The sequence below is a fragment of the Carassius gibelio genome, chromosome B19 (genome assembly GCF_023724105.1).
Source record: "Carassius gibelio isolate Cgi1373 ecotype wild population from Czech Republic chromosome B19, carGib1.2-hapl.c, whole genome shotgun sequence".
In the NCBI taxonomy this organism is placed as follows: domain Eukaryota; kingdom Metazoa; phylum Chordata; class Actinopteri; order Cypriniformes; family Cyprinidae; genus Carassius; species Carassius gibelio.
In genome coordinates, this window is record NC_068414.1 from 2,616,863 (window position 1) to 2,631,312 (window position 14,450).

General features: G+C 46.9%; 12 non-coding genes across 12 annotated transcripts; all 12 read right to left on the reverse strand.

The window, feature by feature from the left end:
- Positions 1-710: 710 nt before the first annotated feature.
- trnag-gcc (transfer RNA glycine (anticodon GCC)) lies at positions 711-781 on the reverse strand. The gene has a single exon. It is a non-coding gene; the product is annotated as a tRNA-Gly (tRNA).
- Positions 782-1,587: 806 nt separating this feature from the next.
- Positions 1,588-1,658, reverse strand: trnag-gcc (transfer RNA glycine (anticodon GCC)). The gene has a single exon. It is a non-coding gene; the product is annotated as a tRNA-Gly (tRNA).
- Positions 1,659-2,464: 806 nt separating this feature from the next.
- trnag-gcc (transfer RNA glycine (anticodon GCC)) lies at positions 2,465-2,535 on the reverse strand. Its single transcript has one exon. It is a non-coding gene; the product is annotated as a tRNA-Gly (tRNA).
- A 2,560-nt stretch (positions 2,536-5,095) lies between these two features.
- On the reverse strand, positions 5,096-5,166 carry trnag-gcc (transfer RNA glycine (anticodon GCC)). Its single transcript has one exon. It is a non-coding gene; the product is annotated as a tRNA-Gly (tRNA).
- Positions 5,167-5,972: 806 nt separating this feature from the next.
- Positions 5,973-6,043, reverse strand: trnag-gcc (transfer RNA glycine (anticodon GCC)). Its single transcript has one exon. It is a non-coding gene; the product is annotated as a tRNA-Gly (tRNA).
- Positions 6,044-6,849: 806 nt separating this feature from the next.
- Positions 6,850-6,920, reverse strand: trnag-gcc (transfer RNA glycine (anticodon GCC)). Its single transcript has one exon. It is a non-coding gene; the product is annotated as a tRNA-Gly (tRNA).
- An 806-nt stretch (positions 6,921-7,726) lies between these two features.
- trnag-gcc (transfer RNA glycine (anticodon GCC)) lies at positions 7,727-7,797 on the reverse strand. The gene has a single exon. It is a non-coding gene; the product is annotated as a tRNA-Gly (tRNA).
- An 808-nt stretch (positions 7,798-8,605) lies between these two features.
- On the reverse strand, positions 8,606-8,676 carry trnag-gcc (transfer RNA glycine (anticodon GCC)). Its single transcript has one exon. It is a non-coding gene; the product is annotated as a tRNA-Gly (tRNA).
- A 1,683-nt stretch (positions 8,677-10,359) lies between these two features.
- On the reverse strand, positions 10,360-10,430 carry trnag-gcc (transfer RNA glycine (anticodon GCC)). The gene has a single exon. It is a non-coding gene; the product is annotated as a tRNA-Gly (tRNA).
- Positions 10,431-11,238: 808 nt separating this feature from the next.
- On the reverse strand, positions 11,239-11,309 carry trnag-gcc (transfer RNA glycine (anticodon GCC)). Its single transcript has one exon. It is a non-coding gene; the product is annotated as a tRNA-Gly (tRNA).
- A 1,683-nt stretch (positions 11,310-12,992) lies between these two features.
- trnag-gcc (transfer RNA glycine (anticodon GCC)) lies at positions 12,993-13,063 on the reverse strand. The gene has a single exon. It is a non-coding gene; the product is annotated as a tRNA-Gly (tRNA).
- An 806-nt stretch (positions 13,064-13,869) lies between these two features.
- Positions 13,870-13,940, reverse strand: trnag-gcc (transfer RNA glycine (anticodon GCC)). The gene has a single exon. It is a non-coding gene; the product is annotated as a tRNA-Gly (tRNA).
- Positions 13,941-14,450: the final 510 nt, after the last annotated feature.

Sequence of the window (14,450 nt, forward strand, 5' to 3'; positions counted from 1 at the left end):
ACTGATCAAGTTCCATGGGTATTTGATGAACTGATATGAGCAAAAGTGTCTCTGAGCAAAGGGGAGTGGGGGAGGTCAATATCAAAAGTGAGAGGCGTTAACTTCTGTGGCCACCAGCTCCCTTAAGAACCACAGGGCACCTCAGCCTCCTGGACTGCACCAGATTTGTCAGTTCTTGCTGGGAGTCATTACCCTGCTCTTCCAACAAGCCACTGTCCAACTGTGACCTTGTAGCGCTGTCTTGGGGATCTTACATTACTTACCTTGCAGTTTATTCCACTTTCATGCAGGTCAGCATTGACCCTGGACATTTTTCTTCTGGTGTTTTTTAGAGACAACAAACAGGTCAGTTTACTCTCATTGGTTTCTTTAAGCATGACCTTTCTTGCCTGCAGCCTTTTTATTGCCTTCAGGAGTTTTTCACAGGTGCATGAGCCATAATTGCTTGTACTTCGTTGAACAAGCATGGAAAAGCATTGTCTAGAGTGCTTCCACTAGTTCCCTGTAAAACACTGATAAGTTGCCCACTTCTAAAGTAGCAAGATACACTGCATTGCTTCTGCTGGGAATTGAACCTGGGTCTCCTGCGCGGGAAACAACAACTCTGACATTCAGCCACCAGTGAGAGAAGCTGCGCTGTGTTCGTGGGTCTGGGGACAGCTGCCGCTTATGAGGAACGACTAACATGGCCTTAAAAACACGACCTCTGCTGCATTGGCCGGGAATCGGACCCGGGTCTCCCGCGTGGCAGGCGAGAATTCTACCACTGAACCACCAATGCTCTATTTCTGCAAGAATTCTACGAATTTATGTCGAAAATGCATCTCTTCAACTGGGTAATATCGACCAATGCTAAAGCTGAACAACTGACAGACAAACTGATCAAGTTCCATGGGTATTTGATGAACTGATATGAGCAAAAGTGTCTCTGAGCAAAGGGGAGTGGGGGAGGTCAATATCAAAAGTGAGAGGCGTTAACTTCTGTGGCCACCAGCTCCCTTAAGAACCACAGGGCACCTCAGCCTCCTGGACTGCACCAGATTTGTCAGTTCTTGCTGGGAGTCATTACCCTGCTCTTCCAACAAGCCACTGTCCAACTGTGACCTTGTAGCGCTGTCTTGGGGATCTTACATTACTTACCTTGCAGTTTATTCCACTTTCATGCAGGTCAGCATTGACCCTGGACATTTTTCTTCTGGTGTTTTTTAGAGACAACAAACAGGTCAGTTTACTCTCATTGGTTTCTTTAAGCCTGACCTTTCTTGCCTGCAGCCTTTTTATTGCCTTCAGGAGTTTTTCACAGGTGCATGAGCCATAATTGCTTGTACTTCGTTGAACAAGCATGGAAAAGCATTGTCTAGAGTGCTTCCACTAGTTCCCTGTAAAACACTGATAAGTTGCCCACTTCTAAAGTAGCAAGATACACTGCTTAGCTTTTGCTGGGAATAGAACCTGGGTCTCCTGCGCGGGAAACAACAACTCTGACATTCAACCACCAGTGAGTGAAGCTGCGCTGTGCTCGTGGCTCTGGGGACAGCTGCCGCTTATGAAGAACGACTAACATGGCCTTAAAAACACGACCTTTGCTGCATTGGCCGGGAATCGGACCCGGGTCTCCCGCGTGGCAGGCGAGAATTCTACCACTGAACCACCAATGCTCTATTTCTGCAAGAATTCTACGAATTTATGTGGAAAATGCATCTCTTCAACTGGGTAATATCGACCAATGCTAAAGCTGAACAACTGACAGACAAACTGATCAAGTTCCATGGGTATTTGATGAACTGATATGAGCAAAAGTGTCTCTGAGCAAAGGGGAGTGGGGGAGGTCAATATCAAAAGTGAGAGGCGTTAACTTCTGTGGCCACCAGCTCCCTTAAGAACCACAGGGCACCTCAGCCTCCTGGACTGCACCAGATTTGTCAGTTCTTGCTGGGAGTCATTACCCTGCTCTTCCAACAAGCCACTGTCCAACTGTGACCTTGTAGCGCTGTCTTGGGGATCTTACATTACTTACCTTGCAGTTTATTCCACTTTCATGCAGGTCAGCATTGACCCTGGACATTTTTCTTCTGGTGTTTTTTAGAGACAACAAACAGGTCAGTTTACTCTCATTGGTTTCTTTAAGCATGACCTTTCTTGCCTGCAGCCTTTTTATTGCCTTCAGGAGTTTTTCACAGGTGCATGAGCCATAATTGCTTGTACTTCGTTGAACAAGCATGGAAAAGCATTGTCTAGAGTGCTTCCACTAGTTCCCTGTAAAACACTGATAAGTTGCCCACTTCTAAAGTAGCAAGATACACTGCTTTGCTTCTGCTGGGAATTGAACCTGGGTCTCCTGCGCGGGAAACAACAACTCTGACATTCAGCCACCAGTGAGAGAAGCTGCGCTGTGTTCGTGGGTCTGGGGACAGCTGCCGCTTATGAGGAACGACTAACATGGCCTTAAAAACACGACCTCTGCTGCATTGGCCGGGAATCGGACCCGGGTCTCCCGCGTGGCAGGCGAGAATTCTACCACTGAACCACCAATGCTCTATTTCTGCAAGAATTCTACGAATTTATGTGGAAAATGCATCTCTTCAACTGGGTAATATCGACCAATGCTAAAGCTGAACAACTGACAGACAAACTGATCAAGTTCCATGGGTATTTGATGAACTGATATGAGCAAAAGTGTCTCTGAGCAAAGGGGAGTGGGGGAGGTCAATATCAAAAGTGAGAGGCGTTAACTTCTGTGGCCACCAGCTCCCTTAAGAACCACAGGGCACCTCAGCCTCCTGGACTGCACCAGATTTGTCAGTTCTTGCTGGGAGTCATTACCCTGCTCTTCCAACAAGCCACTGTCCAACTGTGACCTTGTAGCGCTGTCTTGGGGATCTTACATTACTTACCTTGCAGTTTATTCCACTTTCATGCAGGTCAGCATTGACCCTGGACATTTTTCTTCTGGTGTTTTTTAGAGACAACAAACAGGTCAGTTTACTCTCATTGGTTTCTTTAAGCATGACCTTTCTTGCCTGCAGCCTTTTTATTGCCTTCAGGAGTTTTTCACAGGTGCATGAGCCATAATTGCTTGTACTTCGTTGAACAAGCATGGAAAAGCATTGTCTAGAGTGCTTCCACTAGTTCCCTGTAAAACACTGATAAGTTGCCCACTTCTAAAGTAGCAAGATACACTGCTTTGCTTCTGCTGGGAATTGAACCTGGGTCTCCTGCGCGGGAAACAACAACTCTGACATTCAGCCACCAGTGAGAGAAGCTGCGCTGTGTTCGTGGCTCTGGGGACAGCTGCCGCTTATGAGGAACGACTAACATGGCCTTAAAAACACGACCTCTGCTGCATTGGCCGGGAATCGGACCCGGGTCTGCCGCGTGGCAGGCGAGAATTCTACCACTGAACCACCAATGCTCTATTTCTGCAAGAATTCTACGAATTTATGTGGAAAATGCATCTCTTCAACTGGGTAATATCGACCAATGCTAAAGCTGAACAACTGACAGACAAACTGATCAAGTTCCATGGGTATTTGATGAACTGATATGAGCAAAAGTGTCTCTGAGCAAAGGGGAGTGGGGGAGGTCAATATCAAAAGTGAGAGGCGTTAACTTCTGTGGCCACCAGCTCCCTTAAGAACCACAGGGCACCTCAGCCTCCTGGACTGCACCAGATTTGTCAGTTCTTGCTGGGAGTCATTACCCTGCTCTTCCAACAAGCCACTGTCCAACTGTGACCTTGTAGCGCTGTCTTGGGGATCTTACATTACTTACCTTGCAGTTTATTCCACTTTCATGCAGGTCAGCATTGACCCTGGACATTTTTCTTCTGGTGTTTTTTAGAGACAACAAACAGGTCAGTTTACTCTCATTGGTTTCTTTAAGCATGACCTTTCTTGCCTGCAGCCTTTTTATTGCCTTCAGGAGTTTTTCACAGGTGCATGAGCCATAATTGCTTGTACTTCGTTGAACAAGCATGGAAAAGCATTGTCTAGAGTGCTTCCACTAGTTCCCTGTAAAACACTGATAAGTTGCCCACTTCTAAAGTAGCAAGATACACTGCTTTGCTTCTGCTGGGAATTGAACCTGGGTCTCCTGCGTGGGAAACAACAACTCTGACATTCAGCCACCAGTGAGAGAAGCTGCGCTGTGCTCGTGGCTCTGGGGACAGCTGCCGCTTATGAGGAACGACTAACATGGCCTTAAAAACACAACCTCTGCTGCATTGGCCAGGAATCGGACCCGGGTCTCCCGCGTGGCAGGCGAGAATTCTACCACTGAACCACCAATGCTCTATTTCTGCAAGAATTCTACGAATTTATGTGAAAAATGCATCTCTTCAACTGGGTAATATCGACCAATGCTAAAGCTGAACAACTGACAGACAAACTGATCAAGTTGCATGGGTATTTGATGAACTGATATGAGCAAAAGTGTCTCTGAGCAAAGGGGAGTGGGGGAGGTCAATATCAAAAGTGAGAGGCGTTAACTTCTGTGGCCACCAGCTCCCTTAAGAACCACAGGGCACCTCAGCCTCCTGGACTGCACCAGATTTGTCAGTTCTTGCTGGGAGTCATTACCCTGCTCTTCCAACAAGCCACTGTCCAACTGTGACCTTGTACCGCTGTCTTGGGGATCTTACATTACTTACCTTGCAGTTTATTCCACTTTCATGCAGGTCAGCATTGACCCTGGACATTTTTCTTCTGGTGTTTTTTAGAGACAACAAACAGGTCAGTTTACTCTCATTGGTTTCTTTAAGCATGACCTTTCTTGCCTGCAGCCTTTTTATTGCCTTCAGGAGTTTTTCACAGGTGCATGAGCCATAATTGCTTGTACTTCGTTGAACAAGCATGGAAAAGCATTGTCTAGAGTGCTTCCACTAGTTCCCTGTAAAACACTGATAAGTTGCCCACTTCTAAAGTAGCAAGATACACTGCTTTGCTTCTGCTAGGAATTGAACCTGGGTCTCCTGCGCGGGAAACAACAACTCTGACATTCAGCCACCAGTGAGAGAAGCTGCACTGTGCTCGTGGCTCTGGGGACAGCTGCCGCTTATGAGGAACGACTAACATGGCCTTAAAAACACGACCTCTGCTGCATTGGCCGGGAATCGGACCCGGGTCTCCCGCGTGGCAGGCGAGAATTCTACCACTGAACCACCAATGCTCTATTTTTGCCTGAATTCTACGAATTTATGTAGAAAATGCATCTCTTCAACTGGGTAATATCGACCAATGCTAAAGCTGAACAACTGACAGACAAACTGATCAAGTTCCATGGGTATTTGATGAACTGATATGAGCAAAAGTGTCTCTGAGCAAAGGGGAGTGGGGGAGGTCAATATCAAAAGTGAGAGGCGTTAACTTCTGTGGCCACCAGCTCCCTTAAGAACCACAGGGCACCTCAGCCTCCTGGACTGCACCAGATTTGTCAGTTCTTGCTGGGAGTCATTACCCTGCTCTTCCAACAAGCCACTGTCCAACTGTGACCTTGTAGCGCTGTCTTGGGGATCTTACATTACTTACCTTGCAGTTTATTCCACTTTCATGCAGGTCAGCATTGACCCTGGACATTTTTCTTCTGGTGTTTTTTAGAGACAACAAACAGGTCAGTTTACTCTCATTGGTTTCTTTAAGCATGACCTTTCTTGCCTGCAGCCTTTTTATTGCCTTCAGGAGTTTTTCACAGGTGCATGAGCCATAATTGCTTGTACTTCGTTGAACAAGCATGGAAAAGCATTGTCTAGAGTGCTTCCACTAGTTCCCTGTAAAACACTGATAAGTTGCCCACTTCTAAAGTAGCAAGATACACTGCTTTGCTTCTGCTGGGAATTGAACCTGGGTCTCCTGCGCGGGAAACAACAACTCTGACATTCAGCCACCAGTGAGAGAAGCTGCGCTGTGTTCGTGGCTCTGGGGACAGCTGCCGCTTATGAGGAACGACTAACATGGACTTAAAAACACGACCTCTGCTGCATTGGCCGGGAATCGGACCCGGGTCTCCCGCGTGGCAGGCGAGAATTCTACCACTGAACCACCAATGCTCTATTTCTGCAAGAATTCTACGAATTTATGTCGAAAATGCATCTCTTCAACTGGGTAATATCGACCAATGCTAAAGCTGAACAACTGACAGACAAACTGATCAAGTTCCATGGGTATTTGATGAACTGATATGAGCAAAAGTGTCTCTGAGCAAAGGGGAGTGGGGGAGGTCAATATCAAAAGTGAGAAGCGTTAACTTCTGTGGCCACCAGCTCCCTTAAGAACCACAGGGCACCTCAGCCTCCTGGACTGCACCAGATTTGTCAGTTCTTGCTGGGAGTCATTACCCTGCTCTTCCAACAAGCCACTGTCCAACTGTGACCTTGTAGCGCTGTCTTGGGGATCTTACATTACTTACCTTGCAGTTTATTCCACTTTCATGCAGGTCAGCATTGACCCTGGACATTTTTCTTCTGGTGTTTTTTAGAGACAACAAACAGGTCAGTTTACTCTCATTGGTTTCTTTAAGCATGACCTTTCTTGCCTGCAGCCTTTTTATTGCCTTCAGGAGTTTTTCACAGGTGCATGAGCCATAATTGCTTGTACTTCGTTGAACAAGCATGGAAAAGCATTGTCTAGAGTGCTTCCACTAGTTCCCTGTAAAACACTGATAAGTTGCCCACTTCTAAAGTAGCAAGATACACTGCTTTGCTTCTGCTGGGAATTGAACCTGGGTCTCCTGCGCGGGAAACAACAACTCTGACATTCAGCCACCAGTGAGAGAAGCTGCGCTGTGTTCGTGGCTCTGGGGACAGCTGCCGCTTATGAGGAACGACTAACATGGCCTTAAAAACACGACCTCTGCTGCATTGGCCGGGAATCGGACCCGGGTCTCCCGCGTGGCAGGCGAGAATTCTACCACTGAACCACCAATGCTCTATTTCTGCGAGAATTCTACGAATTTATGTCGAAAATGCATCTCTTCAACTGGGTAATATCGACCAATGCTAAAGCTGAACAACTGACAGACAAACTGATCAAGTTCCATGGGTATTTGATGAACTGATATGAGCAAAAGTGTCTCTGAGCAAAGGGGAGTGGGGGAGGTCAATATCAAAAGTGAGAGGCGTTAACTTCTGTGGCCACCAGCTCCCTTAAGAACCACAGGGCACCTCAGCCTCCTGGACTGCACCAGATTTGTCAGTTCTTGCTGGGAGTCATTACCCTGCTCTTCCAACAAGCCACTGTCCAACTGTGACCTTGTAGCGCTGTCTTGGGGATCTTACATTACTTACCTTGCAGTTTATTCCACTTTCATGCAGGTCAGCATTGACCCTGGACATTTTTCTTCTGGTGTTTTTTAGAGACAACAAACAGGTCAGTTTACTCTCATTGGTTTCTTTAAGCATGACCTTTCTTGCCTGCAGCCTTTTTATTGCCTTCAGGAGTTTTTCACAGGTGCATGAGCCATAATTGCTTGTACTTCGTTGAACAAGCATGGAAAAGCATTGTCTAGAGTGCTTCCACTAGTTCCCTGTAAAACACTGATAAGTTGCCCACTTCTAAAGTAGCAAGATACACTGCTTTGCTTCTGCTGGGAATCGAACCTGGGTCTCCTGCGCGGGAAACAACAACTCTGACATTCAGCCACCAGTGAGAGAAGCTGCGCTGTGCTCGTGGCTCTGGGGACAGCTGCCGCTTATGAGGAACGACTAACATGGCCTTAAAAACACGACCTCTGCTGCATTGGCCGGGAATCGGACCCGGGTCTCCCGCGTGGCAGGCGAGAATTCTACCACTGAACCACCAATGCTCTATTTCTGCATGAATTCTACGAATTTATGTGGAAAATGCATCTCTTCAACTGGGTAATATCGACCAATGCTAAAGCTGAACAACTGACAGACAAACTGATCAAGTTCCATGGGTATTTGATGAACTGATATGAGCAAAAGTGTCTCTGAGCAAAGGGGAGTGGGGGAGGTCAATATCAAAAGTGAGAGGCGTTAACTTCTGTGGCCACCAGCTCCCTTAAGAACCACAGGGCACCTCAGCCTCCTGGACTGCACCAGATTTGTCAGTTCTTGCTGGGAGTCATTACCCTGCTCTTCCAACAAGACACTGTCCAACTGTGACCTTGTAGCGCTGTCTTGGGGATCTTACATTACTTACCTTGCAGTTTATTCCACTTTCATGCAGATCAGCATTGACCCCCTGGACATTTTTCTTCTGGTGTTTTTTAGAGACAACAAACAGGTCAGTTTACTCTCATTGGTTTCTTTAAGCCTGACCTTTCTTGCCTGCAGCCTTTTTATTGCCTTCAGGAGTTTTTCACAGGTGCATGAGCCATAATTGCTTGTACTTCGTTGAACAAGCATGGAAAAGCATTGTCTAGAGTGCTTCCACTAGTTCCCTGTAAAACACTGATAAGTTGCCCACTTCTAAAGTAGCAAGATACACTGCTTAGCTTTTGCTGGGAATAGAACCTGGGTCTCCTGCGCGGGAAACAACAACTCTGACATTCAAACACCAGTGAGTGAAGCTGCGCTGTGCTCGTGGCTCTGGGGACAGCTGCCGCTTATGAAGAACGACTAACATGGCCTTAAAAACACGACCTTTGCTGCATTGGCCGGGAATCGGACCCGGGTCTCCCGCGTGGCAGGCGAGAATTCTACCACTGAACCACCAATGCTCTATTTCTGCAAGAATTCTACGAATTTATGTGGAAAATGCATCTCTCCAACTGGGTAATATCGACCAATGCTAAAGCTGAACAACTGACAGACAAACTGATCAAGTTCCATGGGTATTTGATGAACTGATATGAGCAAAAGTGTCTCTGAGCAAAGGGGAGTGGGGGAGGTCAATATCAAAAGTGAGAGGCGTTAACTTCTGTGGCCACCAGCTCCCTTAAGAACCACAGGGCACCTCAGCCTCCTGGACTGCACCAGATTTGTCAGTTCTTGCTGGGAGTCATTACCCTGCTCTTCCAACAAGCCACTGTCCAACTGTGACCTTGTAGCGCTGTCTTGGGGATCTTACATTACTTACCTTGCAGTTTATTCCACTTTCATGCAGGTCAGCATTGACCCTGGACATTTTTCTTCTGGTGTTTTTTAGAGACAACAAACAGGTCAGTTTACTCTCATTGGTTTCTTTAAGCATGACCTTTCTTGCCTGCAGCCTTTTTATTGCCTTCAGGAGTTTTTCACAGGTGCATGAGCCATAATTGCTTGTACTTCGTTGAACAAGCATGGAAAAGCATTGTCTAGAGTGCTTCCACTAGTTCCCTGTAAAACACTGATAAGTTGCCCACTTCTAAAGTAGCAAGATACACTGCTTTGCTTCTGCTGGGAATTGAACCTGGGTCTCCTGCGCGGGAAACAACAACTCTGACATTCAGCCACCAGTGAGAGAAGCTGCGCTGTGTTCGTGGCTCTGGGGACAGCTGCCGCTTATGAGGAACGACTAACATGGCCTTAAAAACACGACCTCTGCTGCATTGGCCGGGAATCGGACCCGGGTCTCCCGCGTGGCAGGTGAGAATTCTACCACTGAACCACCAATGCTCTATTTCTGCAAGAATTCTACGAATTTATGTGGAAAATGCATCTCTTCAACTGGGTAATATCGACCAATGCTAAAGCTGAACAACTGACAGACAAACTGATCAAGTTCCATGGGTATTTGATGAACTGATATGAGCAAAAGTGTCTCTGAGCAAAGGGGAGTGGGGGAGGTCAATATCAAAAGTGAGAGGCGTTAACTTCTGTGGCCACCAGCTCCCTTAAGAACCACAGGGCACCTCAGCCTCCTGGACTGCACCAGATTTGTCAGTTCTTGCTGGGAGTCATTACCCTGCTCTTCCAACAAGCCACTGTCCAACTGTGACCTTGTAGCGCTGTCTTGGGGATCTTACATTACTTACCTTGCAGTTTATTCCACTTTCATGCAGGTCAGCATTGACCCTGGACATTTTTCTTCTGGTGTTTTTTAGAGACAACAAACAGGTCAGTTTACTCTCATTGGTTTCTTTAAGCATGACCTTTCTTGCCTGCAGCCTTTTTATTGCCTTCAGGAGTTTTTCACAGGTGCATGAGCCATAATTGCTTGTACTTCGTTGAACAAGCATGGAAAAGCATTGTCTAGAGTGCTTCCACTAGTTCCCTGTAAAACACTGATAAGTTGCCCACTTCTAAAGTAGCAAGATACACTGCTTTGCTTCTGCTGGGAATCGAACCTGGGTCTCCTGCGCGGGAAACAACAACTCTGACATTCAGCCACCAGTGAGAGAAGCTGCGCTGTGCTCGTGGCTCTGGGGACAGCTGCCGCTTATGAGGAACGACTAACATGGCCTTAAAAACACGACCTCTGCTGCATTGGCCGGGAATCGGACCCGGGTCTCCCGCGTGGCAGGCGAGAATTCTACCACTGAACCACCAATGCTCTATTTCTGCATGAATTCTACGAATTTATGTGGAAAATGCATCTCTTCAACTGGGTAATATCGACCAATGCTAAAGCTGAACAACTGACAGACAAACTGATCAAGTTCCATGGGTATTTGATGAACTGATATGAGCAAAAGTGTCTCTGAGCAAAGGGGAGTGGGGGAGGTCAATATCAAAAGTGAGAGGCGTTAACTTCTGTGGCCACCAGCTCCCTTAAGAACCACAGGGCACCTCAGCCTCCTGGACTGCACCAGATTTGTCAGTTCTTGCTGGGAGTCATTACCCTGCTCTTCCAACAAGACACTGTCCAACTGTGACCTTGTAGCGCTGTCTTGGGGATCTTACATTACTTACCTTGCAGTTTATTCCACTTTCATGCAGATCAGCATTGACCCCCTGGACATTTTTCTTCTGGTGTTTTTTAGAGACAACAAACAGGTCAGTTTACTCTCATTGGTTTCTTTAAGCCTGACCTTTCTTGCCTGCAGCCTTTTTATTGCCTTCAGGAGTTTTTCACAGGTGCATGAGCCATAATTGCTTGTACTTCGTTGAACAAGCATGGAAAAGCATTGTCTAGAGTGCTTCCACTAGTTCCCTGTAAAACACTGATAAGTTGCCCACTTCTAAAGTAGCAAGATACACTGCTTAGCTTTTGCTGGGAATAGAACCTGGGTCTCCTGCGCGGGAAACAACAACTCTGACATTCAAACACCAGTGAGTGAAGCTGCGCTGTGCTCGTGGCTCTGGGGACAGCTGCCGCTTATGAAGAACGACTAACATGGCCTTAAAAACACGACCTTTGCTGCATTGGCCGGGAATCGGACCCGGGTCTCCCGCGTGGCAGGCGAGAATTCTACCACTGAACCACCAATGCTCTATTTCTGCAAGAATTCTACGAATTTATGTGGAAAATGCATCTCTCCAACTGGGTAATATCGACCAATGCTAAAGCTGAACAACTGACAGACAAACTGATCAAGTTCCATGGGTATTTGATGAACTGATATGAGCAAAAGTGTCTCTGAGCAAAGGGGAGTGGGGGAGGTCAATATCAAAAGTGAGAGGCGTTAACTTCTGTGGCCACCAGCTCCCTTAAGAACCACAGGGCACCTCAGCCTCCTGGACTGCACCAGATTTGTCAGTTCTTGCTGGGAGTCATTACCCTGCTCTTCCAACAAGCCACTGTCCAACTGTGACCTTGTAGCGCTGTCTTGGGGATCTTACATTACTTACCTTGCAGTTTATTCCACTTTCATGCAGGTCAGCATTGACCCTGGACATTTTTCTTCTGGTGTTTTTTAGAGACAACAAACAGGTCAGTTTACTCTCATTGGTTTCTTTAAGCATGACCTTTCTTGCCTGCAGCCTTTTTATTGCCTTCAGGAGTTTTTCACAGGTGCATGAGCCATAATTGCTTGTACTTCGTTGAACAAGCATGGAAAAGCATTGTCTAGAGTGCTTCCACTAGTTCCCTGTAAAACACTGATAAGTTGCCCACTTCTAAAGTAGCAAGATACACTGCTTTGCTTCTGCTGGGAATTGAACCTGGGTCTCCTGCGCGGGAAACAACAACTCTGACATTCAGCCACCAGTGAGAGAAGCTGCGCTGTGTTCGTGGCTCTGGGGACAGCTGCCGCTTATGAGGAACGACTAACATGGCCTTAAAAACACGACCTCTGCTGCATTGGCCGGGAATCGGACCCGGGTCTCCCGCGTGGCAGGTGAGAATTCTACCACTGAACCACCAATGCTCTATTTCTGCAAGAATTCTACGAATTTATGTGGAAAATGCATCTCTTCAACTGGGTAATATCGACCAATGCTAAAGCTGAACAACTGACAGACAAACTGATCAAGTTCCATGGGTATTTGATGAACTGATATGAGCAAAAGTGTCTCTGAGCAAAGGGGAGTGGGGGAGGTCAATATCAAAAGTGAGAGGCGTTAACTTCTGTGGCCACCAGCTCCCTTAAGAACCACAGGGCACCTCAGCCTCCTGGACTGCACCAGATTTGTCAGTTCTTGCTGGGAGTCATTACCCTGCTCTTCCAACAAGCCACTGTCCAACTGTGACCTTGTAGCGCTGTCTTGGGGATCTTACATTACTTACCTTGCAGTTTATTCCACTTTCATGCAGGTCAGCATTGACCCTGGACATTTTTCTTCTGGTGTTTTTTAGAGACAACAAACAGGTCAGTTTACTCTCATTGGTTTCTTTAAGCATGACCTTTCTTGCCTGCAGCCTTTTTATTGCCTTCAGGAGTTTTTCACAGGTGCATGAGCCATAATTGCTTGTACTTCGTTGAACAAGCATGGAAAAGCATTGTCTAGAGTGCTTCCACTAGTTCCCTGTAAAACACTGATAAGTTGCCCACTTCTAAAGTAGCAAGTTACACTGCTTTGCTTCTGCTGGGAATTGAACCTGGGTCTCCTGCGCGGGAAACAACAACTCTGACATTCAGCCACCAGTGAGAGAAGCTGCGCTGTGTTCGTGGCTCTGGGGACAGCTGCCGCTTATGAGGAACGACTAACATGGCCTTAAAAACACGACCTCTGCTGCATTGGCCGGGAATCGGACCCGGGTCTCCCGCGTGGCAGGCGAGAATTCTACCACTGAACCACCAATGCTCTATTTCTGCAAGAATTCTACGAATTTATGTGGAAAATGCATCTCTTCAACTGGGTAATATCGACCAATGCTAAAGCTGAACAACTGACAGACAAACTGATCAAGTTCCATGGGTATTTGATGAACTGATATGAGCAAAAGTGTCTCTGAGCAAAGGGGAGTGGGGGAGGTCAATATCAAAAGTGAGAGGCGTTAACTTCTGTGGCCACCAGCTCCCTTAAGAACCACAGGGCACCTCAGCCTCCTGGACTGCACCAGATTTGTCAGTTCTTGCTGGGAGTCATTACCCTGCTCTTCCAACAAGCCACTGTCCAACTGTGACCTTGTAGCGCTGTCTTGGGGATCTTACATTACTTACCTTGCAGTTTATTCCACTTTCATGCAGGTCAGCATTGACCCTGGACATTTTTCTTCTGGTGTTTTTTAGAGACAACAAACAGGTCAGTTTACTCTCATTGGTTTCTTTAAGCATGACCTTTCTTGCCTGCAGCCTTTTTATTGCCTTCAGGAGTTTTTCACAGGTGCATGAGCCATAATTGCTTGTACTTCGTTGAACAAGCATGGAAAAGCATTGTCTAGAGTGCTTCCACTAGTTCCCTGTAAAACACTGATAAGTTGCCCACTTCTAAAGTAGCAAGATACACTGCTTTGCTTCTGCTGGGAATCGAACCTGGGTCTCCTGCGCGGGAAACAACAACTCTGACATTCAGCCACCAGTGAGAGAAGCTGCGCTGTGCTCGTGGCTCTGGGGACAGCTGCCGCTTATGAGGAACGACTAACATGGCCTTAAAAACACGACCTCTGCTGCATTGGCCGGGAATCGGACCCGGGTCTCCCGCGTGGCAGGCGAGAATTCTACCACTGAACCACCAATGCTCTATTTCTGCAAGAATTCTACGAATTTATGTGGAAAATGCATCTCTTCAACTGGGTAATATCGACCAATGCTAAAGCTGAACAACTGACAGACAAACTGATCAAGTTCCATGGGTATTTGATGAACTGATATGAGCAAAAGTGTCTCTGAGCAAAGGGGAGTGGGGGAGGTCAATATCAAAAGTGAGAGGCGTTAACTTCTGTGGCCACCAGCTCCCTTAAGAACCACAGGGCACCTCAGCCTCCTGGACTGCACCAGATTTGTCAGTTCTTGCTGGGAGTCATTACCCTGCTCTTCCAACAAGCCACTGTCCAACTGTGACCTTGTAGCGCTGTCTTGGGGATCTTACATTACTTACCTTGCAGTTTATTCCACTTTCATGCAGGTCAGCATTGACCCTGGACATTTTTCTTCTGGTGTTTTTTAGAGACAACAAACAGGTCAGTTTACTCTCATTGGTTTCTTTAAGCATGACCTTTCTTGCCTGCAGCCTTTTTATTGCCTTCAGG